Consider the following 25133-nt stretch of genomic DNA (forward strand, 5'->3'; position numbering starts at 1 on the left):
CTTTAGGGAATGGGTGCCGTCAGAATGAGAGTCCAAACAGCTGATAAAAACATCACAATAATCCACAAAAAATCCATACCACTCCAGTCCGCCAATTAACATTTAACAGAAAGTTGCATTTTTGTAATAACATTTTTTACTTCAAACATTGAAAGTCTTCTGTCCATAATATTGCTTTCGTCAAAATGCCTTAACTTTGAAAAAAAATAAATAAATAATAATAATAACTATATATATATATATATATATATATATATATATATATATATATATATATATATATATATATATATATATATATATATATATTAATGATGGATTTGTTTCCTATTAACATGTAGTTTTTCACTTCACAAGACATTAACTGATGGACTGGACTGGAGTGGTGTGGATTACTTGTGGATTATTGTGATATTTTTATAGAGACTTCATGTCCAGCTCCTGATCCCATGGGGCCTTGAAGGAAAAAATAAGCCTCCATGTGCACCTTTCTAATTAGTAAGGAGCCAATTTGTTGAAAGGATGTTGATGATAGGCTTAGTCTGTATTCCTGTTGTTTTCCTCTCGTCTTCTACTGCTAAACTAGACTTGACTTCAAAAATTGGTACAAATGAAACCATTACATGTAAAATGTAGATATTAGGTTAGCCCCACCCATTTTTAGGATAATAATCATTACATTTTAAGAGTTCCGTTTGGCCTAGCAAAGAAATAACCTGAAACATTAGGAGGCCTTTAGCATACGGTTTCACCAGCAATGAGAAGGCGGCTCCTACTTTCCATCGTCTGCTTTTAAGCAGTCAGCTAGCACTACTGAGCGAACATAATATTCACAACCCAAGCTGATATGTTTTATAATACAGTATGTCTTGCCCCCTGAGTTTTGCATATTATAGTCGTCTTCATAATTACCTCTTCAATTATTTACATGTTATTTACACGAACATGATACAATTTTAATATGCCAAACTAAGCAATCAGTGGAGATGAATGCATTGTTTAACATTGTTTTTCGAATAGTCAATCTTAATTGACCACCATCTTTGAGCAAATATTATAGTTGATGATTACAAATCCATTATAAAGTATTAGTGCAATACAAACCGCAAACACTCCCTGTGTGTTTGTTCTTCTGATCAGAGGCAACACTTCCAAAAGTAAACAGTTTAAGAAAAGACATTTTGGATATTGTTTGAACGTCTTGATGTGTTAGCTCTGTAGCAAACCTTTGCGAGCTGCCTTGCTGTCTTCAGTTGTTGGTAACCAAACAATTGAGGGCAGCCATTTACTCCCAGTGTCAAAACTGAAATAACGTATAATTTAGCCATCATGGCTATCATGTAATCTCAAAGGTTCTTGGAAACACACAGTTTTATTATGTTAAGGGTAGTACAAATGTGACTGAAATTTGAGTTTATTCCAGGTTCACAAATGATTCGTTCTTTTGAGTCAAACAGGTTTTTGAAATTGTTTGTGATTCAGTTTGATTCGTTTGGACAGTTCACTCATATACTGGATCATTTGCATGGGTTTGTAATGCCGCAATAGTAGCTGGATATTTTATAAGACAGAAAACAAAAAGTGTGCTGGATAAGGTGGATATTAGGGCTGTGTATCAGGAAGAATCTGGTGATGTGATACGTATCACGAGACAGGGGTTGCAGTACGATATATTGCGATACACTGCGATACTGTAAGCAAGGCGATATATTGGGATATTTCTTATTTTAGGAATAGGATTCAGTATATTTTTAGGAAAGCTGTCATTAAGAACACACCACATATGCAAACCTTAGCAATAAATAAATAAAAATTGTTTATCCAGAACACACTGGGATCTGCATTTGCAATAATCAGTCCCTGTAACATTCAACGTTATTGAAACACTTTTTGTGCAGTATGAGTAAAGGGGGGGGGAAATTCAAGTGCTTGCAGGATTCTTTAGTTAAATGTATTAAATGTATTTTATAAAAAGACGATATATATTTTAAGACACTGCTTTAAAGGTTCACAGTTAAAGTTTACAATTGTGACAATGTCAAAAAATGTTTTTGATCTGAACAAAAAATTTAATTTGCTTAATATCAATGAAAAATAAAGTTCTTGCAGGATTCCTAAAGAAAACAAAACAATTGTAAAACAATAAAATAAATACAGATGTTGAACATTCTCAGAACTTTTCATCTTGGATTTTACAGGTTTTTCAGTCTGTATTTACAGTGCCTTGTGAAAGTATTCGGCCGCCTTGAACTTTGCGACCTTTTGCCACATTTCAGGCTTCAAACATAAAGATATGAAACTGTAATTTTTTGTGAAGAATCAACAACAAGTGGGACACAATCATGAAGTGAAACGAAATTTACAAGATATTTAAAACTTTTTTAACAAATAAAAAACAGAAAAATTGGGCGTGCAAAATGATTTAGCCCCTTTACTTTCAGTGCCGCAAACTCTCTCCAGAAGTTCAGTGAGGATCTCTGAATGATCCAATGTTGACCTAAATGACTAATGATGATAAATAGAATCCACCTGTGTGTAATCAAGTCTCCGTATAAATGCACCTGCACTGTGATAGTCTCAGAGGTCCGTTTAAAGCGCAGAGAGCATCATGAAGAACAAGGAACAAACCAGGCAGATCCGAGATACTGTTGTGGAGAAGTTTAAAGTCGGATTTGGATACAAAAAGATTTCCCAAGCTTTAAACATCCCAGGGAGCACTGTGCAAGCGATAATATTGAATTGGAAGGAGTATCAGACCACTGCAAATCTACCAATACCTGGCCGTCCATCTAAACTTTCAGCTCATACTACAAGGAGAAGACTGATCAGAGATGCAGCCAAGAGGCCCATGATCACTCTGGATGAACTGCAGAGATCTACATCTGAGGTATACTGCACAAATCTGGCCTTTATGGAAGAGTGGCAAGAAGAACGCCATTTCTTAAACATATCCATAAAAAGTGTTGTTTAAAGCTTGCCACAAGCCACCTGGGAGACACACCAAACATGTGGAAGAAGGTGCTCTGGTCAGATAAAACTAAAACCGAACTTTTTGGCAACTATGCAAAACTTTATGTTTGCCGTAAAAGCAACAGAGCTCATCACCCTGAACAACCCATCCCCACTGTCAAACATGGTGGTGGCAGCATCATGGTTTGGGCCTGCTTTTCTTCAGCAGGGACAGGGAAGATGGTTAAAATTGATGGGAAGATGGATGGAGCCAAATACAGGACCATTCTGGAAGAAAACCTGATGGATTCTGCAAAAGACCTGAGACTGGGACGGAGATTTGTCTTCCAATAAGAAAATGATCCAAAACATAAAGCAAAATCTACAATGGAATGGTTCAGTTTTTTATTTGTTAAAAAAGTTTGAAGTATCCAATAAATTTCGTTCCACTTCATTATTGTGTCCCACTTGTTGTTGATTCTTCACAAAAAATTACAGTTTTATATCTTTATGTTTGAAGCCTGAAATGTGGCGAAAGGTCGCAAAGTTCAAGGGGGACGAATAATTTCGCAAGGCACTGTATGCTCTGCATTGAATCACAGAGACAGCGACGAGCAAACTGCACAAATCGGCCTCATCGCGAGAGAAAGCTGCAGCAGCGCGGCGACCAATCGGTGGAACTGAGGTGTCACCCGCACTGCGGTCCCGGGGCGGACGTTACCATGAAAGCCCAAATTACATCACACTTCAGCTTTGTACACCGAGGCAGGAACTGGAAGAATTCTTTCTTCCTCCATTACTGGCAGCGAACTATATTAATGCTAATGATAGTGGCGTGCCTTAATGCTAGTATTTCCTATCACTGTTTAAGTTCAGAGATGAAGACTGCTATCTAGCAGTCAGTTGACAAACTCAAAACGAAACAACTACCATGAATCTTGTATGAATTAATTTTTTTATATATATCAATATGTCGTTTTTGAGAATCCATACAGTATCGGCAAACTAAATATTTGTTAAACTTAAACTAAATATTTGTTAAATTTGTTAAACCTGTCATTATGTCCTGACAGTAGAATATAAGACAGATAACCTGTGAAAAAATCAAGCTCCTCTGGCTCCTCCCAGTGCTCCTATTGATATTTGCAGTAACGGACAGCTCCCGGTAAGAAACAACCAATCAGAGCTGCGGTCCGTAACTTTGTTTGTGTTCAAAATGTAGAAAAATGTATATAATAAGATAGTACACCATGAATCCATTTTCCAAACCGTGTTTTTAGCTTGTCCTGAATCACTAGGGTGCACCTATAATAAGTGTTTATATTCGGACTATTTTAGATTGCTTCGGGGGTACCGCGGCGGAGTAACGCAGTACCTTTGTGATTCTTCATAGACATAAACAGAGAGAAGTAGTTCCGGCTATGATGTTCTTCCGCAAGACGCAAGCAGTTCTGTTTATTAACCGCTAGAACGTCAAAAGTTACCAACTGCAGCTTTAATACAGTATTTATTTTTTTCTTGAATAGTCCCTTTCAGACTGAGATTCCGGATAATACACGGGTAATGTGTCCCTGCCATTATGCCCGGATCGTTAGATTTTGGTTCATTCACACTGCCAGTGATTTTCCGGAATCTGTTCACACACAACCCGTAAAGGTCCTGTAATGACACGTGACATCAGGATGTGACCTGTAGTGTAAGAGACGAAAACACTAGGCTCATTAACTTTCACTTAAACTGGCGAATGATCTCCGCTTCAGCACGGATAGTGAGGAGCTAACTGATATCTGCTTCACTACGGCTTGCACATATTTTTTTCGTTGCGAACGTTGATCTGCCTTCAAAACACCCGGATTATCACTACGACACAATCTTTAAGGCAGTTGGTTCTGGCTTTTGTTCACACAGAGCTCATTCCGGGATTGAACCCGGCAATGTTACTAGGTCCCCAACACGGCAATTTTCCAGGACCAACATGCAGTGTGAAAGGGGCTTAAGTTTAATTTACAGTAAGTTACTGGTGAACTGCTACCGGTAAGTTAATGCAATTTTCTTAACAGTATATTTTCCAATAAAAAAAAAAAAAACCTTAAAATGTCTTCTTTTTTTTTTTTTTTTTTTTTTTTTTTTTGAAGCAGCTCTTTATAGTAGCTTGTGAATGACTAGTAAAGGAATGACTATAAGTGAATAGATTACCATTATCTGGCAAAATTGTTTCTGAAAAACTACTATAATGCTGTCTAGGTGGGCAGCTCATAGGGTTTGAAACTGAACTATTGTGTTAGTATTTCAGTTTTACAAAAGTTTCATGGTCAATCAATGTTAACATCCCTGTGTTTTTGCTTTAAATATGTATGCATGATCTAGGAATGCTGTTTCATGCTCTTACAATCAAGTGCAGTAACTTGCTTAGGGATTTTTAATATCATCTCCCAGCAATGCAGAGGTTGGAAATCATTGTTTTATAGGCACCATTAGATCAGCACTCTTCTACTTTACTGGTTAGGCTGACCGGTTTTATTATTACCTTACATATGAGCTGGAAAATGGACAAAGGCTGCAGGCATATAGCCGCCGGTCCAGTCCCAAGCAGTCGGTGTGATTGACCCATCCGATAATTGAGGAATGCACATTAAATTATGCATCGCATCCTCACCATTGTTTATGTAAATGTGGGCAAGCTATCACTGATTTTACAACACAGAAAAACATAAATCACGCCCCACCCTTCCTCCATCTTGCCACCTGATGCTGTCAGACCTCTATAACTGCCATCTGACACTACAGAGACCCGACAGCTCGCTGGTGATTATTGATTGGATGCAAACACCACAGCAGTATTAAACATTTATGCCTGTGAATACAGACACTTTGACATCTCAGTGGGTTTGCTCTCAGCACGCGATGTCCGGCGGCAAAGTAAATCTGAAAAGATTGCTCATAATTGTATGCAACACCTGTCATTAGATGCTGAGATCTCAAGTGAAAACAGCTGCATGTGCTGTCTGGAAATCAAAAAGTAAAATAATGCCCGAGCGATGATGATCTGCGAAAGTAAAAACTGTTTTTAAAAGGAGTATTAATTGGTAAGTGAGATTTTATCCCCTTAAAAAAAGGTCAAGTGAAACATTTAACGAGCAATTAAGAAGAGGAAATGCCATCTGGCAATTGGCAACTATAAAATAAATTGGCATAAATAATTAAGGGGAGTAACAGGAAAGAGAAGGGAATGAAGCTCTGGGTGGATTGCTGGGCTAATGTCAGCTGTCTCTCTTGCTCTCACCAGTGTTCAGAGTCATTCATTACTGAGAGAGCCTCTGTCACTAATGTGTGTGATAGATCCCACTGAGAGCCCGGCTCCCAGGAGCCCCTCTCACAGAGCAAATCATCACTTACTCCTTTCTGCTTTTTCTCCTCTTTCTTTTTGTGTTCTCTGCTATCTGAGGCATTAGTACAGCACTGTATTATGATTCAGTGATTTGAACATGTGTTTGTGGCTTATGTTAATCATCTGGTAACTAAGAGCATCTAAGATGAAGAAAAGGAAGTCTTTTAGAATCTGGTTTAAAAGTTCTTAGAAATGTACTCTTTGAATTCATGTTGCCAAGACATTAGAGGCAATGTCTTTTTATGCAGATTTTAGGCTTATTGGCACTTGTTTCAGACCAGTGGAAAGAAACATTCAGAATACACCTTTAAGTGTTTGTTTTATTGATTCAGGAAATTTTAATTTAATGCATATCTTAAAAGGCTGTTTTTTTTTTTTTTTAACACTTCGGCAGCACTTTAATACGCCAGACTTCACCAATTTATTCCTGTCTATATTCCGAAGGTTTTTACAGAGGGGTTTGTTCATATCATTTCTGGCTGTTGACAGTATTTTCTGATTTATGGAGTGATAAAACAAGATGTAAAAATCTACAATGTAAAAACCTTTAACTCTATGTCAACAAAATGAAATAAGAATTGTATGCCTGGCTTTATCTAGTGTTCAGATTTCTGTTCTGGAAATGTATGCAAATCAGTGCATATTTACTTAGGTAATGCCTCATTTGCATATTTAAATATAAAATATCAGTAGGCTTGTAATAAAAAAGAAAATGGTTTGCATTTCCTAATTTAATCAATCAACCGGGGAGATTTGGTGCTATATATTAGTTCAATGTTTTACGGTTTTCAAGAAAAGAAGTTACTCTAAAAATGTAATGGTGTAACCATCAAGAAAAAACTAATAAAATATTTTCCTTACACTTTAAATACACTTTGTAATCTTCAGAATTTTCCATTAATTATTTTTCCTATTTGTCCAATAAAAATCAAAACAGGACTTATTCTGACATTGCTGAGAGCAGTTCTTTATAATAATTGAAAAGCAAATACTATAATACTTTCCATATACATCAACATTCAGAAAATTTCTTTGAATATCACTGTGTGTTTAATAATCATTTAATGCCACAAACTTTGCATTAAAAATATCTTATTTTATGTCCCGCCAATACAAAGTCATACAGTTTTGAAATAGCATGCAAGAATAAGATTTTTTTCAAAAATCAAGTCCTTTTAATCAGATTTATTATCTTGTCATCAAGAATTTTGTTCTCATTTTAGTGGATCTCGCTGATAGGGGCAGGTACACTGAAAAAATGTAAACAATTTCCACACAGAAATAGCTAGTACATATCTTACAACTAATTAAAATAAACATTGGATTAAACATGACATTTTCAAGTAAACAGAGTGAAAAGGTGTTGTTGTTTTATTTAGTTTTTTTTTTTTTGTAAAACAGTTATCATTTTTGACAGTGTAGGGTTAACAGAGTCTAATGGAATTGGAAGTTAACAGCAGGCGGATTTGTCACCGAGTGCTGTCCATTGGCAGCCATTAAGCGCTGCATCATGTCAGGGGTGATGACATGCCAATGTGTTTGATGAAAAACCGAGCTGCTTCTCAAAGTGAGCCATCAGCAGGAGAAATCCTCCACTTCGTGCACTTCACAAGGTCTGAGATCTCTCAGGCCCCCCAGATGCAACAAATGAAAACACAGTCATGATTTCTCCACTGCACCCTGTGACGACAATTAATTACACCGCGCACAGTAAAGACTAGCCCACTCGCTGCGACAGTCACCCAGCATCTGATTTAGCTTGCAGACCTGTAGAGGCGCTTGTACACAGTGTTATTAACATATTTATAATTCATGAAATGTTAATGGAATGTGTTGCAATAGAAAATCGGAATATTTGTATATAGATTAAAAGTGTGTTTCCTAGCGATTTGCATCAAACGTCGATATGATTAATGGAAGTGCATTTATTTATTTATCTAAATCGTTCAGTGTTCATTTAAGGCTTGATTTTGCTGGCACTATTTTTTCCATTTTGATTGATGGATCTAATTATTATGATGTTTAGACAATTAATTATACATCTGAGAACCCCTCATTGAGCAGCTATTGAAAATCATAGGCTTTCATACTGCACTACAGAACTATCTCTGTGATTTATTGGTAGCACTGCATTATGGGAGGAAAGCTCACAGTAGAAACATAATATATGACAAAGGAACAAGGGAACTACCGTATGTAGTGGGTTTCCATGACTATGTGTGTGTGTGTTTCCATTAGCACTGCCACAGGCTCTGGTGCAGTAATGAGGAGGCAGTGCATGGAGAGCGTTTGCTGGATTAAAGGCAGGCAGACTACAGTGACCCCGCTCGCGTCCGCTGCCATTCAGTAATGCGTTTCACTCAGTGACTGAGGGAATTCAATCAGATCCAGCTGAAAGCACAAAGACTCCAATGCCCTTCCTGACCTGCACACACACCCCTGTGCTGTTCCATATTCACTGACACCCATGGGATATTCCCTCTCGCTACTCACTGGAGCTGTTCACACGAGTCTGAATAGTAGGAGAAACAGTAGATGACTGCGGCATGAAGTGCTGGACATTAAAGGTAGGGCCTGGGTGATTTTTTATTTTGAATGCAATCTTTTGCCACAATTATTATTATTTTTTTTTTTAAATTGAGGAATTGTAGTTATTAGCAAATTTTAGAGTTAGGGCTGGGACTGACGATTATTTTACTAATCGAGTAATTGGTCAATTATTCTGACAATTAATCGAGATATCGGATAATTATAATTTTATAAAAAGACTTTAGCCTTTAAAATTATTTAATATTTATAAAATATATTATATAACTGGGGCTGGGCAACTTAACGCATTATTGCATTAATTGATTAATGCCAACAATTATTTTATTGAGCGTTAACACTGTTTTTTATAATTTATGAAAAAAAATAGCTCTGTTTACACATATTGTCACAATACTGTGCCAGAAGGAAAACGGAGTCGAGAATAGTCTTTATTAATCCAATACAGGGCTAAATCCAACATGGAACACAGGAGGAAGACACACGTACTGACTTGTTTGTAGACACGACAAAACTGAACTGTAAGGACAAGGCTTATAAAGACAGGATAACGAGGAGCAGGTACATGGAATTACTAAATTAATGGGGACATGGAGCACATGGGAAAGAAACTAGACACACCTGGAATTAAATTAACAAACTAGGGAAGACAGTAACTGGGTCACAGGAGCAAAAACACACACAATAAGTCCAGGGGTGTGACATTACTCCCTACTCCTGGAAGGTGCGACCTTGCATTGTAGAAACAACAGAGGGAGGCGTAGGTGGGAACTTGGGAGGAGGTTCTGGTGGAGGATGGACTCCCGGGAGGGGGACAGCAGACAGATATCAAGGAGGATGGAGCCAGGGATGAGATGACTGAGGGATGAGCCAGGGAGGAGACGATGGAGGGAGGAGCCAGAGAGGAGACAAGAGGGACCTGGAGCAGGAGGAGCCCAGCAGGACCCAGGCCACAGCCATAATGGCCTAAGGTGGATCCGATGGTGGAAGGAGCCATGGCAGAGGAATGGCCGACAACTCCAGGGGGCTGACCAATGGCAACGGAGCAGGTGGAGGAAGAGCCCGAGGTGGAGACAGAGAGCCAGGGTGACAGGGAGGATCCGGAGGCCCTAGGCAAATCCAATGGTGCCGACAACCAACACGGTGATGTGGGTCTGGGAGACCACGGTGGAGCCAGAGTGACATAGGACTGAGGTGAAGCTGAGGGGATGAAGGAGCATGACGGAGCGATGAGGCGAAGCCAGAGGAGTGGAGTCCCGAGGCGCAGGATGGTCGACGGCAGACCAAGGCACAGCCGGAGGGACGAGGAAGCCAAGTGGAGCTTGTGGACTGCCGTTCCATGGCGGAGAGCAGGGAGCTAGGAGACATGGTGGAGCCGACGGGTCAATAGGCTGAAGCGGAGTCCAGGCCTCGGAGGCTGGAGGCGGAGGTGAGGGAGACTCTGACCATCCTGGGCTTAACTCGGGAACCGGAGCCCATCCTGGGCTTAACTCGGGAACAGCCACTGGAGAATTTGAAGCCCCCTCAGGGCTGTACAAGGAAACCAAGGACGAAGGAGCTCTGTCGCTCTATGCGGTGATTGCTTGTCGGTCGATGAGCCGGCTCTCCGTCAGCGGTGGGCTCTGGCATGCACTCCGCACATTGTGATATGGTGTCCTGTGCTCTGGGTCTGAAGTGGACCTGGCGAGTTCCTCCATCAGGCAGACGGTGAGATGTGTCCCGTTTCTCGCATTCATGCTACGATTGGTTGATTATGTACAATGGCTGCATGCTATTGGTCAATTTTAGTTCAACTTCAGCAAGTATGAAAGAAAAAAAACCTAAGCCAAACCCTGAACATTTCAGGCAATGAAGAAATTCTTGCCAAGTCGTGTCCAGGAAACACAGAATGTATGGTCACCAAGTGCTGTTACCATCACTGTATAAAAACCAATATTTTCATTCATTGTTTCTTAAAATAGCCTCAGCCTGAAATATGCCATCAAATCCCAAGATCCTCACATTATCAATATCTGTTTGGTCTGGAGCTATAGATGTCACTTTAACTCTGAAATGAGTAGCAGATTACATAGCTCATATATTTTATGTCTTTGGTTCTTTTTGCCCTGCTGGAGAATCGGTCCATAAAGGTAAATCCATGAAAATCCGGCCTCCCCGAGCGCAGCTTCACGGTAACTTATTTATTACACTGTTGCATGAACTGGATCGATACAGGAAGCCAAGCAGCAGTTTAGCCCCCTGTACAGAAAACAAGTCCACTGACAAATGTTTCATGGCCCCTATATCTCACACTTATTATATTAGATGCACATGTAGCTCTTCTGAAGAAGGTGGGTGTTGTGCTATGGCCATTGGTTATGACATTAAAACCCCGTTCACACTGACACTGATGACATTTCTGGAGGTTGTTATATTTTTAGTTGCAGCTTAATGCTTTTCTGCAGTATCCCACTGTATCAGGCGGTGCATCCCATTGGTGAACATTTAAAAATACAAGTTGTATTTACAACAGCTGCTGGTGATGTTGACATTCAAATTTGCCAACTCTCCTGAGAAAGTTATTGACATCCAGTTGCATTTTTTTGTTGCAAATGGCTGTAGAGTAGATTAACTTCTGCAGACTTAAAACTTAACAACACTTTGTATATTGACGTCTTTCTGTGGTTTGAATATAATACGTTCTGATGTTCATTTATGTTTTCACAAAACATTTCTTGATCCGATTCAGATTGATGATCAAAACATATGAAGTAGATTGCTTCCGTCAAAAGCATGCACAGTCCTTTTCCACTTCCCGAGTTGACATTTTATTCAATAACGTTTGCCAGTTTTTATTCTATGCTGTTTAATGTTTGATGAACACATTATTTTACTTATGCATCTGCTTACATACGCAATTGCTTGTTTCTGCTTCTTCTTCACCATGTTTTGATCCAGATGTTCGGTGGTATAATGTGTAATAGCACACTTTAGCACATAACAGTAACAGAAAAAGGCGGAAAATTCTGTCAATGGCAGGGAAGCACTGTCTCATACATGACGGAAATATCCATTAATTGCAAGAAAAGAGCTTATCCCTTCAGGTTAGTTTTGACTCAGGAAGGTTGCATTCAACTTGGCTTTCATTTGGGATACAAAAGAAGTTATTTTTTATTTCTCAAGAATGCAAAATGACACTAAAGTCTTGTGACTGTGTCTATGTGAAGCTCTAAAGGCATGATCATATGACTAGGCTCTGCCATGATGCTATTCCATGATGGACATGGATGGCCACACAGTGCTTCCAGTGCTGACATGATTCACTTATCAGTCACTCGCTGGCTAGGCAGATGGTGAGTAGGCTGTCCTACACTCAATGGATCGGCTTCATATCTATGAAGAATTGATAGTCTTTCAGTGTGTAGCAGAGTGGAACACTGTCACTGTCATGATCAGAGCAAATACTGCTGGCGAATGAGCTTATGTTTACATGACCAACTTTCCATGTTTCCTGTTGGTCTCATACATCCTGTGTGCATATATCCATGTTAATGCTTTCCTCAGGCCTGCAGTGCAGTCCGTTCCTTCATGGTAAATTAATCCTTTGTTCTAGCATTGCTTTGTTCTTCTTGTCATAATTATTTATGATACAGCACTGTTCTTACCCGTAAGTCTGTCATATGGATTACTACCTGGACCTGTAGAAACCGCTGCTTAGTGAGAAATCACTCAAGCAGCTACTTGGGAGAAAGGAATTTTAGATGCTAAAGCATATTTTTAAAAGAATACTCTGGGTTGCTGTAGTTGTTGTTGTTTTTTTTTTTTTTACTTTTATTTTGCAGTAGATATTTGACTACTGGCATGATGTTTGGTCCACTTTGCAGATTACTTTAGCTATGAATTGACCACTTAAAGGCCTGTCTGACCACACATCATTTTGTTCTCATTAAGGTCTGTATTTACGTCCTTCCAAAATACTGTCACTTGGAAATAAACACTTCTGTTTCTTAAAAATGGAAACTATTTAGGCCAATCAATTTGTTTGTTCATCTGAACAGATTTGAATTAATTAAGCAATACATCTTTGCTCACAAATGGATCCTCTACAGCAGGGTTCCTCAATGGGCAGCCAGCGGGCCACATCTGGCCGGTGCGAGAAAAATGTTTGGCCCGCGATAATTTCAGATAATGTGGCATGAAAATTCAAACGCAGCATCAGAAAACGATTTTGGGTCCTATACACCTGGCGTAATGCGACGCAACGCGCGGCGCAAGTGTGTTTGCTAGTTTCAGTCCGGCACCAATCGCATTTTCCCGTCCAGTTCCATGTCATTTAATTAGCAAATGCTTTTGCGCGCATTTGCGCACCCATGAGTGTGCTGGTATAAAAAAGAGGTGTGTTCAGGCGCATTGCAGGTGCAGTGCTATTTTAAGGAGCTGAAAATAGACTGTGCCATAGACCAACTCAAACCTGGTCTAAAGTCTCGCGCAATGTTTTTTCTTTGATATTTAAAGAGTGTGTTAGTATAGATGGGTCCACAACCTGCGTACACACTGCTTATTAAACACAGGGACGCACAGCAGGACACAAACATGCCAAATATAAAAAATTAAAGGATTGCAATGCATAATAATTTTTTGTAGGCTAAAAGATACATCTGAATATTTATCTTGTGACTATTTTAACAAAAGCAACAATAATATAATAACTGTAATAATTGTTATAATCACACACACACACACACACACACACACACACACACATATATATATATATATATATATATATATATATATATATATATATATATATACAGGTCAGTGGCCCATGGCTTGATGTTGTTGGCAGAATTTGGCCCTCTGCAAAAACTAATTGATGAACCCTGCTCTACAGTGAATGAGTTCCCTCAGAAGTGAACCCAAACAGCTGATGAAAACATAACAATAATCCACAAGTAATCCATACCACTTCAGTCCATCAGTTAACGTCTTGAGAAGCCAAAAGCAGAGTGTTGTAAATAAATCCATTATTAAGATGTTTTTCACTTTAAACTGTTGTCTCCAACTAAAATATGCTGTTTGGACTCAAATGCTGACGGCACCCATTCACTGAAGAGGATCCATTTTTAACAAGTGATGGAATGCTACATTTCTTCAAATCTGCTTTGATTTTTGATTGAACTATTCCTTTAATCAGTTTTAAATATAAATATTTAATTAATTATCGATTTATTATGTAACTCTTCAATATCAGTATCAGAATCGGTCAATAGTTATTTGCTTAAATAGGTATCGGCCCAAAGAATCATATCCGTGCATTCCTAATTTACATAATTACAAAGGGTAACTTCTACTTAATTAGTGTTATGACTCAAACATTCAGGTTCAGAAATGAAGTGCATGTAAACAGCCAAACTAATCAGCATGCATCAGCATTTGGATCCTAGTGCTTTGTGTACAAAGTCTCAGATGTGCTTGAACATGAAGTGTTTGTAATGTTTCCTCACCTACATTAACATTGTTGTCTATTGCAATCAGCCTGTGACAGTACTGAACATCACAGAGCTTTATCTTGTGGCTCGGATGCACTCCTTTTCAACAGAAGCACACTTTTCATTCTTATTATAGACCAGCCGGCAGGTGCATTGAAGAAGCCATGCCATAACCCTTCCAGAGCTCTTCCATTGATAGAGGTGCTTCCCCGCATTTATGACAGAGATCTTAATAATTCAGTGACTCCTTCTGTAGGCTGTAGACTTCCCTCTGAGCTGGAATTTTAATTTGATCTCCCCAAAGTTTTTTCTTCCCATCATCCAAGGCACTTTCCTTTTAATAAGGTTCATTATTTTCTCATGAGCGTTGTTTCTTTTTTATTTGCCCCCCCTGATGTGGATGGGAGCACGTATTAGGGTGGAGTACAGACCTGGAGCAGAGCATCAGGTTTGTGTGTTTGTGTGCTAAACTGATTGGGCTAAAAACCTGCAATTATTAGTTAATCATACGTAGGTGAAGGTGGGTGGGTTAAGATGTGCCACTCTATTTATCTAGGAAACTTGGTGGTTTATATCATGAGACCATACAGGACCCATAGGTTTATTATAGTTTGCTAAAATTAAAACCATTAAAAATGAATACATAAATATACATTTCAATAAATAAATACTTGCTAAATAAATAAATACTGGAAATAAAATACATAAATAGTAAATTAAATGTAAAAATAAATAATTTCATCTAGTTGCCAATTCAAAATTTTCATTTAGTTCAACTTCATGTTATAAATAAAAAACTGAAATAGAAATTAAGAAAAATTATATAGAAATGTTTTTTTTTTTAAATGTTGTTTTTTGTTTGTTAGTTTGTTTGTTTCCAACAAGGTAGCAGTGGGGTAAAATATGTCAGATAATTTGGTGTAAGATGTGCCAGTGGCAGATATATGAAGAACTATTACAAAAACATTCAGAGTACTATTTCAAATTGCTATTAGAAAATCTATTAGAAAATAAAAAATTAGTCTCAATATAAACCTTTTTCATGGTGCTTTATGAAAATGTGAATAATAGTAAGAGCATGATTGTAAATTAATCACAAAGGGATATTTCATCAAAAAATTAATATTTGCCAGCCATCCAAAATGTAGATGAGTTTGTTACTTTATGTGACCAGATTTAAAAAATGTAGGATTACACCACTTGCTCACCAATGGTTCCTGTGCAGTGAATGGGTGCCGTCAGAATGAGAGTCCAAACAGCTGATAAAACATCACAAGAAATCAACAACCAGTGGAGTGAAAAATCTGTGTGTTAAAAAGCTGTGGCTAAAATATGAATCCATCATTTATAATAACTCTTCCTTTTTTTTCGGAAGCAACCGTTTGAAGTTGAAAACATCTTAATAACTGATTTGTTTCTATCAAACATGCAGCATTTTACTTCACGAGACATTAATTGATGGACTGACGGCACCCATTCAATGCAGAAGATCAATTGGTGGGCAAGTGATGGAATTCCTCCAAATTTTGGGTAAATTATTCCTTTAATAATAGTTTAATAGTCTCTCTACAGTTTTTTTTTAAACTCAGCTTAAATAACAGGGACTGTTCAAGACTGGATAAGGAGTATTGTTCTCCTCTGAAAAAAGTGAAGTGCTGCCCTATTTGTGTTTATGTAACATCCAACCAAACATGACCTCACAAGTGTCTTTGAAATAGCCCGCATCCATCCACACGTCCGGTTTCTTGACGCGTAGAACAAGAGGTGCTCTCCATTACCCTCGCCTATGTCAGGTTAGATTAGAAAATAAATTAGTTGTTGGATTAATACAGACAAGAGGCTCTTCTGCTGCGGGTCTGGATGCTGAAGTCTGCAACTCTTAATGGAATGCAAATTGATTTCTTCAGTTCTTCAGTCCTTCCGTGCTGCTAGAGAGAAACGCCGCCATGCCTTTGATGGAAAGAATGTTGTCTTGTTTCTTTCATAGTGTGGCTTTTCATCAGAGTTCATGAAAGTCGAAGCTAAATCCTCTTAGCTACCAATCCTAGTTATGGCAGTGCGTTTACTGAGGTGTTACTGAAGGTGGGATGTCAGTAGTGACGGGTGTCCACCAAGAATAAATCCATTCTCAAATCATTAAATTTAGTATTTTGCTTTTGGCTGCCATTTCACTTGAGCTTTTTATTCATTAATATGTAAAGCTTGTTAGGTTACTTTGTGTATTTTATAGAGATCAACTAGTAATAGGTAGTCATTTATTTAAACTTTTAAACATATATTTTTCATAAAAGTGTATTATAATTATTAAATAATACAAATGTATTATATCATTATTTAATAATTATTATATAAATAACAATAACGTTATTGATTTTAAACTGATTAGTGATACATATAATTGCTTTAAGACTACCTGGACTACCATGAAAAAAAAAATAATAATAATCATACCACATGGTCATTTAAAGTTAATTAGTGAAGGTAAATAGCCATAAATATGTAATGTTTGTTATGTAACTTTCTAACATATTCTACAAAGATAACATTTAAATGGTAGTAAAAAAAAAACTGCTGAAAAATTGAAGGTTTTTTTTTTTATAAAACATTATGAAAAAAATAAATATATATATATATATATATATATATATATATATATATATATATATATATATATATATATATATATATATATATATATTCATAATTTCAAAATTATACAGTTATAATTATTAAATAAATCAGCTGTTGAAATTTAATTATTAATAATTGGTACAAATAATTTTTTCCCCCACTTTTTACAATTACATTTATAAATGTATAGATTAACTTGGATACATTCATTAATATAAAAATTATTTACATGTATGCAGTTTCATGGCCTAATATTGAGGCAACATGAAATATTTATGATAAATGTCATACTATATGACGATCTAATATGGATAACATGGTGAACAGTGAATGTCTTTTTTTTTCCCATCACTGAGATCAGAAGAGTGCAGTGCATTCTGTAGAGCACTTTCCATTTGAACCTAAAATCAGGTTTCCTCGTTTTTTTTCCCCTTTGGATTTCAGTTTGAGTTTTTGTTGTGTAGAGAATGGTAATGGAGGAAACTTGAACGTTTGCTAAAACATTATCCCTCTTTTCCATGGGAAGTCACTTTGCTTGAGTGCTGGCTCCCTGGTTAAAATCATTAGCGGCCCATTGACTGGGTTTTCTGTCTGCTCCTCTCCTCCCTTCTGAGAGCCGTAACCAGTAGGGAGTGTCATGTTTCAGAATCTCAGCCTTTCTGAAAATCAGCTGATTATCATGAGATAGACGTGCTTCCAGAATGGCTTCCATGAAGCAAACTCTCCTCCTTTACTGTATGTGTAGATGCCCATTACTTTAGCTGAAAATGCTATATATGTATGTGTATATTTCCTATTGTAAATATATTAAAACTTAATTTGTGATGAGTAATATGCATTGCTAAGAGCTTCAAAAAAAAGCTCAAAATCCGTCATCTGTGTCTGTATATAGGATGTATGCTATGGGACTTCAGGCTCTCCAAGAGACAAACTGTAGTTTCACTGTTCAGGTCCCGATTTACAACAAACTCTATACTGACTGACTATATACTTTAGTTTAACAAAAAAATCCAAAGATTTGAACAAAGAGACAGCTAAAAACAAATATAAGATGCAAATATATGCAAATGTGTTACTTGGACTGAATCATTATTTTTCAAACGGTTGGTCTGAGACCACCGAGGCCCGTAAACCAAATCCATTAAAATGAATTAGTAGCAGATATAGCTGCATAATGCAATAAAAAAAAAAAAAAATCAAGGAAAAGTGTACTTTTTACCTCTGTCTTCAGATGTCTAACAAAAGCTTGCCGTGGTTTTAAAGCTTAGAACAGAAAGTCATGCTGTGTCTGTCCTGTGTCTATTAAAGTGCACCATGTAGTCAGGCAGTGTCTTGGAATACTGCTCCCAATTACTGGATGAAGAGGCAAAGGCCAGGCCGAAACCTCGGCAGAAATGAGGCCCTGATGTTACAGCTCCTCACAGCGACAGAACCTGTGAACCTGGAAGACATGGAAAAACACTGCTCACTGTCACCATGGCCTTTAGCTTTCTGCTGGGCTCTGAGGACGTGAAGCGTGCTTTTTCACTTTGGCATATATTTCAGTGTGTCTTTGTTTTCACGTCCACTTGATATTCTGCAAATGCATGACATAACAGCTCTGAAATGTTTTGCTTTACACTTGATCTGCCTTTATCCGTTTTGTAACTGTTGTCATGTCCTTTTGTCGGCTAATAAAGGAAATAATTAAAGGAAAGTTTCACGGAGAATTGAAAGTTTAATGTTAATTTACTAGCCCTCAGGCCTTCCAAGATGTACTGTAGTTGACTCTTCTTTTTTTTTTTTTTTCAGCAGAATACTAATTAAGATTTTTAGCTGAGACCGTGGTCCTTGGTGATTCATAAAATGCAAGTCAGCAGTTGACAGTCAAAAAAGCATATCAGGCAAAACTAAATGAATGGCTCCTGATGATGTACTGAGGTCTTAGGAAGCGAAACAATCAGTCTGTGCAAGAAACTGAACTGTATTTACAGAGCCTCAGGAAAACAGGGAAATACAATTATTTTTCACGACTGGTTTCAGTGAACTGCTTCACTAGTTTGATAAAGTAATTATGCAATAACAATGTATACACAATTATATTATTAAAGCACCCAATTATGGTGTGAAATGGGGATGTTTTACATGTCTAAAGCAAATAAACTAAACTTCTCTTCATCAGCTCATCTTTTTACATAAACAATTAGAAACCATAGAAACTTTAATTTGGCCCCTTCATTCAAGATTTTGGTTCACGTATTCGCATATCAGTGGTTCATCGGTCTTTGATCCGAGATGATTTAGTCCAGTTCACTAAAAGAACCAGTTCAAAAGAATGTCTGACTCACAAACCAGATAACACTCTGGACCGTTTGCCTTTAGGCTCTGGATTACAAGTAATAATGCTGTAAATAATGTTTGGTTTCTTGCACAGACTGATCATTTCGCTTCGTAAGACCTCAATACATCTTCAGGAGACACAGGGATTCATTTGTCTTGCCTGTACATTCTTTGACACTCAAGTGCCGGTATCTGCAGACTTACATTTTACGAATCACCTACGACCACAGTTTCAACATAAATTTTAACTATAAACAGAAAACTTTTGATTTCATTTGGCTGTTAATTTAAACAGCGATGATGTTTTTGGGGGCCTGAAATGCAAACTTTTGAAAGCAGGTGCACATTTTTTTTTTAAGTTTCCAGTATCACCCCGTTTAAAAAAAAAAAACCCAGTGCAGTCGTGCATGTACATGTTACGTGTTCAGTCTATAAGTGTGTCTGCAGACATGTAGTGTTTCTTTATAAATTGACATCAACTACTGGCCTGGTATGTATAATACAGTGTTTAACGTTTTCACGGATCCAAGAAAACAAGAATCGTCTGCACTTGAAATTTTAAAAAAAAATCACTGTAAAACATTTTTGTTTTAGTACATTACTGTAGTGTAAATGACCTTTATTACTATTTGTTCCAACTACTGAAATTTCAGCATTGTGACAACAATAGTTTAAAACATTGTCTAGTTCAGCTTTACTGAACTAAAAGCTTATGGTATGCAACCTTCATATTGGGTTTCTGGAAGATTTTCAATCTTTCAAAAGCTGTGAAAGGCAAGCAAACGCTAAATCTGTTCAGTTCTATATAGTGTTGTCAGTTATGTATGGTATATTTGCACATTTAATCTGTAGGCTGTAAATGAGCATGCCAGTGTTTAATTTATCATATTTCCAAGCATTTAATAAAGCTTCATGTAATTTTATTATGAGATTTATGAACATCCCTGATTGAAGGTAGGAAAAAGAAGTTGACAATTTTTGTGTGTGTGTGTGTGTTTGTAAAATAGCCATCTAAAAATTATATCGATGCCAATAATAAACCAAAAATAGTATGCGAGTAGCTTGGTTCAGTTTACAAAATACTATTCACAATGGAAAGGAATAGTATTTTTTGGTACCACAAGCTCTGCCAAATTAATCAAGAAAACAGATTGCACTGCCAGCTTTGTCAAAAGAGACTACATATGAGGGTTCTGTCTTCTCTTACATGGAGAAGTTGTTTAGAGTTTGGTTTGATAAAACTAACTCAGTCAATGTCAAGTGGAATCATGTTCCGGCAATTTGATCATAAACAGCTAACAAACAAAAAAATCTTCTTCTGTCACTGAATTGATTTCATATCTGTGCTCTGTTGTCGTTGTGTGTTTCTTTCCTCTTATGTGCCTTGTCGCAGTTTGTCACACACACCTTTCCGTTCGTGGCAAAGCCTGTATGAATAACTGCTCCTTCCGACTCCCACACCAAATTTTGCCAGGCAATAAAACAGAGTCAGCTCCAATAAAATGGAATTGTTGTGTGTGTTTGGATCACTGCGTGGCCACTGAATTATTGAACACTTGTGTGTTCAATGAAAATGTCAGCTGTTCTTTTTACCAAGATAGACAGAGCCGAAGAGACAGAGGAAGCTATGCATAAACCATAAACCTCGATGGAAATAACATAATAGCTCCAAACATCATCTTAATTGACTCGTTACATACATAGTTTTGAAGCTAAAAATCATAAAAACAGGTTATGGTTCTGTGAAATGTTCAACATGGTTGCCTCTCTTATGGGTCTTGTTAGCTTTTGCTTGCTACACATTGTCGTGTCCTTGGGTTTAACTAGCTAAAAATAGCAACGCTACTAACTTCAGTTTTCATGATAATGTAGCTCGTCCAGTAACAAGCTACATTTTTCGACAAGTAGCCACGCAGCTTGACACATTCTGTGACATCTCGGATTGTATTGCGCCTGCAGCTCTAGCTGAGAGAATATAAAGAAGTTCTCCTAAAATATCCCCTCTCTCTTGTATGAAACATCGAAACGGATGATTCGTTTTACATAATTGTATCATTCAGATGGTTCATGCAAATGAAATGGTTCAAAAAATGACTCAATTCATTGGAGTCCCCAAGCAGAAGTCCTCACACTGCAGTTTCATTTTCTTTTGTAGTGGAATATAGATTGTTTTCTAGTTGTATTTAGTTTAGTTTAGTTTTGCTTTCGTGCCAGATATCTACTGCTCTGCTCATAAAACAGACCAAGGCGAGCTGTCACAAAAGCTGTATCTCAATAACAGTGAAGTGTTAATCAAAGGTTTACAAAATGCTTGTTTTTTTGTCCTCCAATGCAGTCCTTTAAACTGAACAGCTGTTGCGTAAATGAAGTTGCCACTTTGATTTGGCTGGAAATTGTATTAAAGGATATATAAGGCTGGTTAAATTCCAATTCTACTCTATAACTTTTTGACTATCATATTTTGAAAATTGCATTTAATTTATTTTTGTATTTGTCTATACTTGTGTATACTTGTGTATGCTACATTATGGGGACCAATCTCCCCACAAGGATAGTAAAACCTGATTTTTTTTTTTATTACAAATAGTAAATGATGTTTATCTAAAAGTATAAAAATGCAAACAGGTTTTTTGTAAAGGGTAGGTTTAGAATTAGTGTTGGGTTCAGTACTGTTCAATATAATAACAATTTGCAGAAATAGACGTGTGTTTGTGGATGTATGTGTGCTTGTATTTACACACATACATACAAACATACATATATACTGTACGAAAATGTACAATTAAAAACAATTTTCTAAATTATACTGAAAATAAAATTATGAATAAAATATATATAGTATATAAACTCACCTAAAGGATTATTAGGAACACCTGTTCAATTTCTCATTAATGCAATTATCTAATCAACCAATCACATGGCAGATGATTCAATGAATTTAGGGGTGTGGTCCTGGTCAAGACAATCTCCTGAACTCCAAACTGAATGTCAGAATGGGAAAGAAAGGTGATTTAATCAATTTTGAGCGTTGCATGATTGTTGGTGCCAGACGGGCCGGTCTGAGTATTTCACAATCTGCTCAGTTACTGGGATTTTCATGCACAACCATTTCTAGGGTTTACAAAGAATGGTGTGAAAAGGGAAAAACATCCAGTATGTGTCAGTCCTGTGGGCGAAAATGCCTTGTTGATGCTAGAGGTCAGAGGAGAATGGGCCGACTGATTCAAGCTGATAGAAGAGCAACTTTGACTGAAATTACCACTCGTTACAACCGAGGTATGCAGCACAGCATTTGTGAAGCCACAACACACACAACCTTGAGGCGGATGGGCTACAACAGCAGAAGACCCCACCGGGTACCACTCATCTCCACTACAAATAGGAAAGAGAGGCTACAATTTGCATGAGCTCACCAAAATTGGACAGTTGAAAAAATTTTGGAAAAACTGGAAAAATGTTGCCTGGTCTGATGAGTCTCGATTTCTGTTGAGACATTCAGATGGACGAGTCAGAATTTGGCGTAAACAGAATGAGAACATGGATCCATCATGCCTTGTTACCACTGTGCAGGCGACAGGGGGTCAAACACAGTATTAGTATGGTGTTCTTAATAATCCTTTAGGTGAGTGTGTGTATATATATATATATATATATATATATATATATATATATATATATATATATATATATATATATATATATATATATATATATATATTCCAGCTGACATTTATGTAACAAAATGTTGTTGTTGTTTTTTTAATATTTTTTTTCTTAAAAATAGCTTTACAATAGTTTAACTCTTTGCTTGTATCATGATAAAAAGCATATTAAAACTAGCTTTCCAATATAGCACTCCTTTCCTTCTTTAATGCTAATGTAAGAAATAAAAAGAATGGTTAAAAAAAAAAGAGAGAAACTTGAGTCCTGGATGAAAATCATTTTATCCAATTATCTACTTTGGCTTTTTGGGAAGCGTGAAAACGCACATGTCCCAGTTGCAGCTGGTGATAGCCTAAAATTGTCAGACTCTTGTTCATGCAGCTCTCGCAGACGATCCCTGGCTGCTAGACGGCGCGTGCGCCAGCCGACCGCTCCACAAGTTCGCAGAAACGCTTTCCACAGCATGTGTGGGTAGAAAGCCGTCACGTTTCACAGATTTATTCTTAGCTGTCTTTTTTTTTTACAGCTGTCTATTTATGTCAGTGTTTTGTCGGTCGATCTAGGGTTTACGTTAATTGCTTTCCCTTTACCTCTGTCTTTGTTCACACTATCTGTGGTTTGATGAATTATCTCTCTCACACAGCAGCAGGTATGATCATTCCTTGTGTGTCGATCAGTTACAGATGAGTTTCCCCTGGGATCACACTCATCTGCTGGATATTTATAACTTCTTCACTGTGAGGATGCAGTTTTCTTGAGAGAGACCGTATTGATATTGAGATGTGGGATGGGCCACAGCATTTACACTTTAACCTTTTACTTTTTATACAAAGAAAGAGAAAGATACACATTTATCGCTATACAAACAGATTACTGTGATGACATGCAGAAGCTTTGAAAGAAACCTTTCTTGAGCAGCAAATCAGCAAATCAGAATGATTTATAATTACTGCATTACTATTTAATTACTATTTTTATTATTGCAACTACTAATGAGCTTGTGTTTCTGTGTGATTCTAGAGTGATTGCATATGCACAGATATAATGCCAAATGTTCTATAAGCTGTTATTTTGTTTCATTTCCACCATTCTATCAATCTTAGATTATGAGGTTATAGCTGTAGGATTGCAAAAAAATAGCAAAAGCTCTAACTTCAGTTCAAAACGCTAAGCTTTTTGGAGATCTTTGACTCTTAGGGTGCTTCTCTGATGCATTATTATGTCAGTTTACATCCCAGTGGGCACCGGGCCTGCTGACTGCAAATCCAATATCGGCAAAGTGAATCCGATGTAGCCTCGCAACTCCCCGTTGGTCTGCACTGGAATCCCAGCAGCTGCTTTACTGCAGTTGCCTGTCAGCCATTGTGTTTCACTTCGTTGCTCAATAAAGAGTCCAAACCCTTGGCTTTTTTCCTCAGTCTTTTGCAGTCTTGCATACATACAGCATGCACAATAAAGAAGGAATCACGCTTGACTTTGGTCTTGTCCCTGGAGAGCACCGTGTAAGTGAAAACTTTGTAGTTTCTTGTTCTTTGTTAATCCAGCTGCTCCCCTGAGACGAGGAACACTGCATGTGTGAAGAGATGGTGACTGGCAGCTCCCTGAATGAGTGTGATCCATGTATTAGCTTGACCTCACATACACTGTTGTATAACTTATTTGTGCAGAAATATCTGGCTAAACGAATATCACTGGCATAGTTTAGACAAAAACTTGCATTCTGCCATCATTTACTCACTATCAGGTCTTTCCAGCCAAGTATAACTGACTTTCTGTTGAATGATGATATTCTGAAGGATCTTCACATAGCACTTTTCCATCCCCCCAAAAAAGCACCATAAAAGTAACCTATGGGATGTGCACAATATCCAAAGTTCAACTAAGCCAACTTATAATAAGTGAATTGGAAAAACCTCTACCTGCCTTTTTGCAAGACATAACTTTTATTGCAGTTTCCAGGTGGAGTAACCACTAGAGCCAATCTAATAATTAAAGCTTTTATTCTTTTTCACAAAAATTATGATTCCGGGTCACATAACTGATTAATAAAGACTTATTTTCAGGCGGTTCCTTGCACAGGTCTATGTTATGACCTCTTAAACTTATACCATTGTTCATGATTTGTAAACTAATACATTTTGATGTGTGCATCCCTCCACCAGCTC

At 37.4% G+C, this 25133-nt stretch overlaps 1 protein-coding gene across 1 annotated transcript in view; it reads left to right on the forward strand.

Moving 5' to 3' along the window:
• fars2 (phenylalanyl-tRNA synthetase 2, mitochondrial) overlaps positions 1–25133 on the forward strand; it is a 115979-nt gene that overhangs the window by 89108 nt on the left and 1738 nt on the right. The gene's annotated exons all lie outside the window — the stretch shown is intronic.

The sequence above is a fragment of the Carassius gibelio genome, chromosome B24 (assembly GCF_023724105.1).
Source record: "Carassius gibelio isolate Cgi1373 ecotype wild population from Czech Republic chromosome B24, carGib1.2-hapl.c, whole genome shotgun sequence".
NCBI lineage: Eukaryota > Metazoa > Chordata > Actinopteri > Cypriniformes > Cyprinidae > Carassius > Carassius gibelio.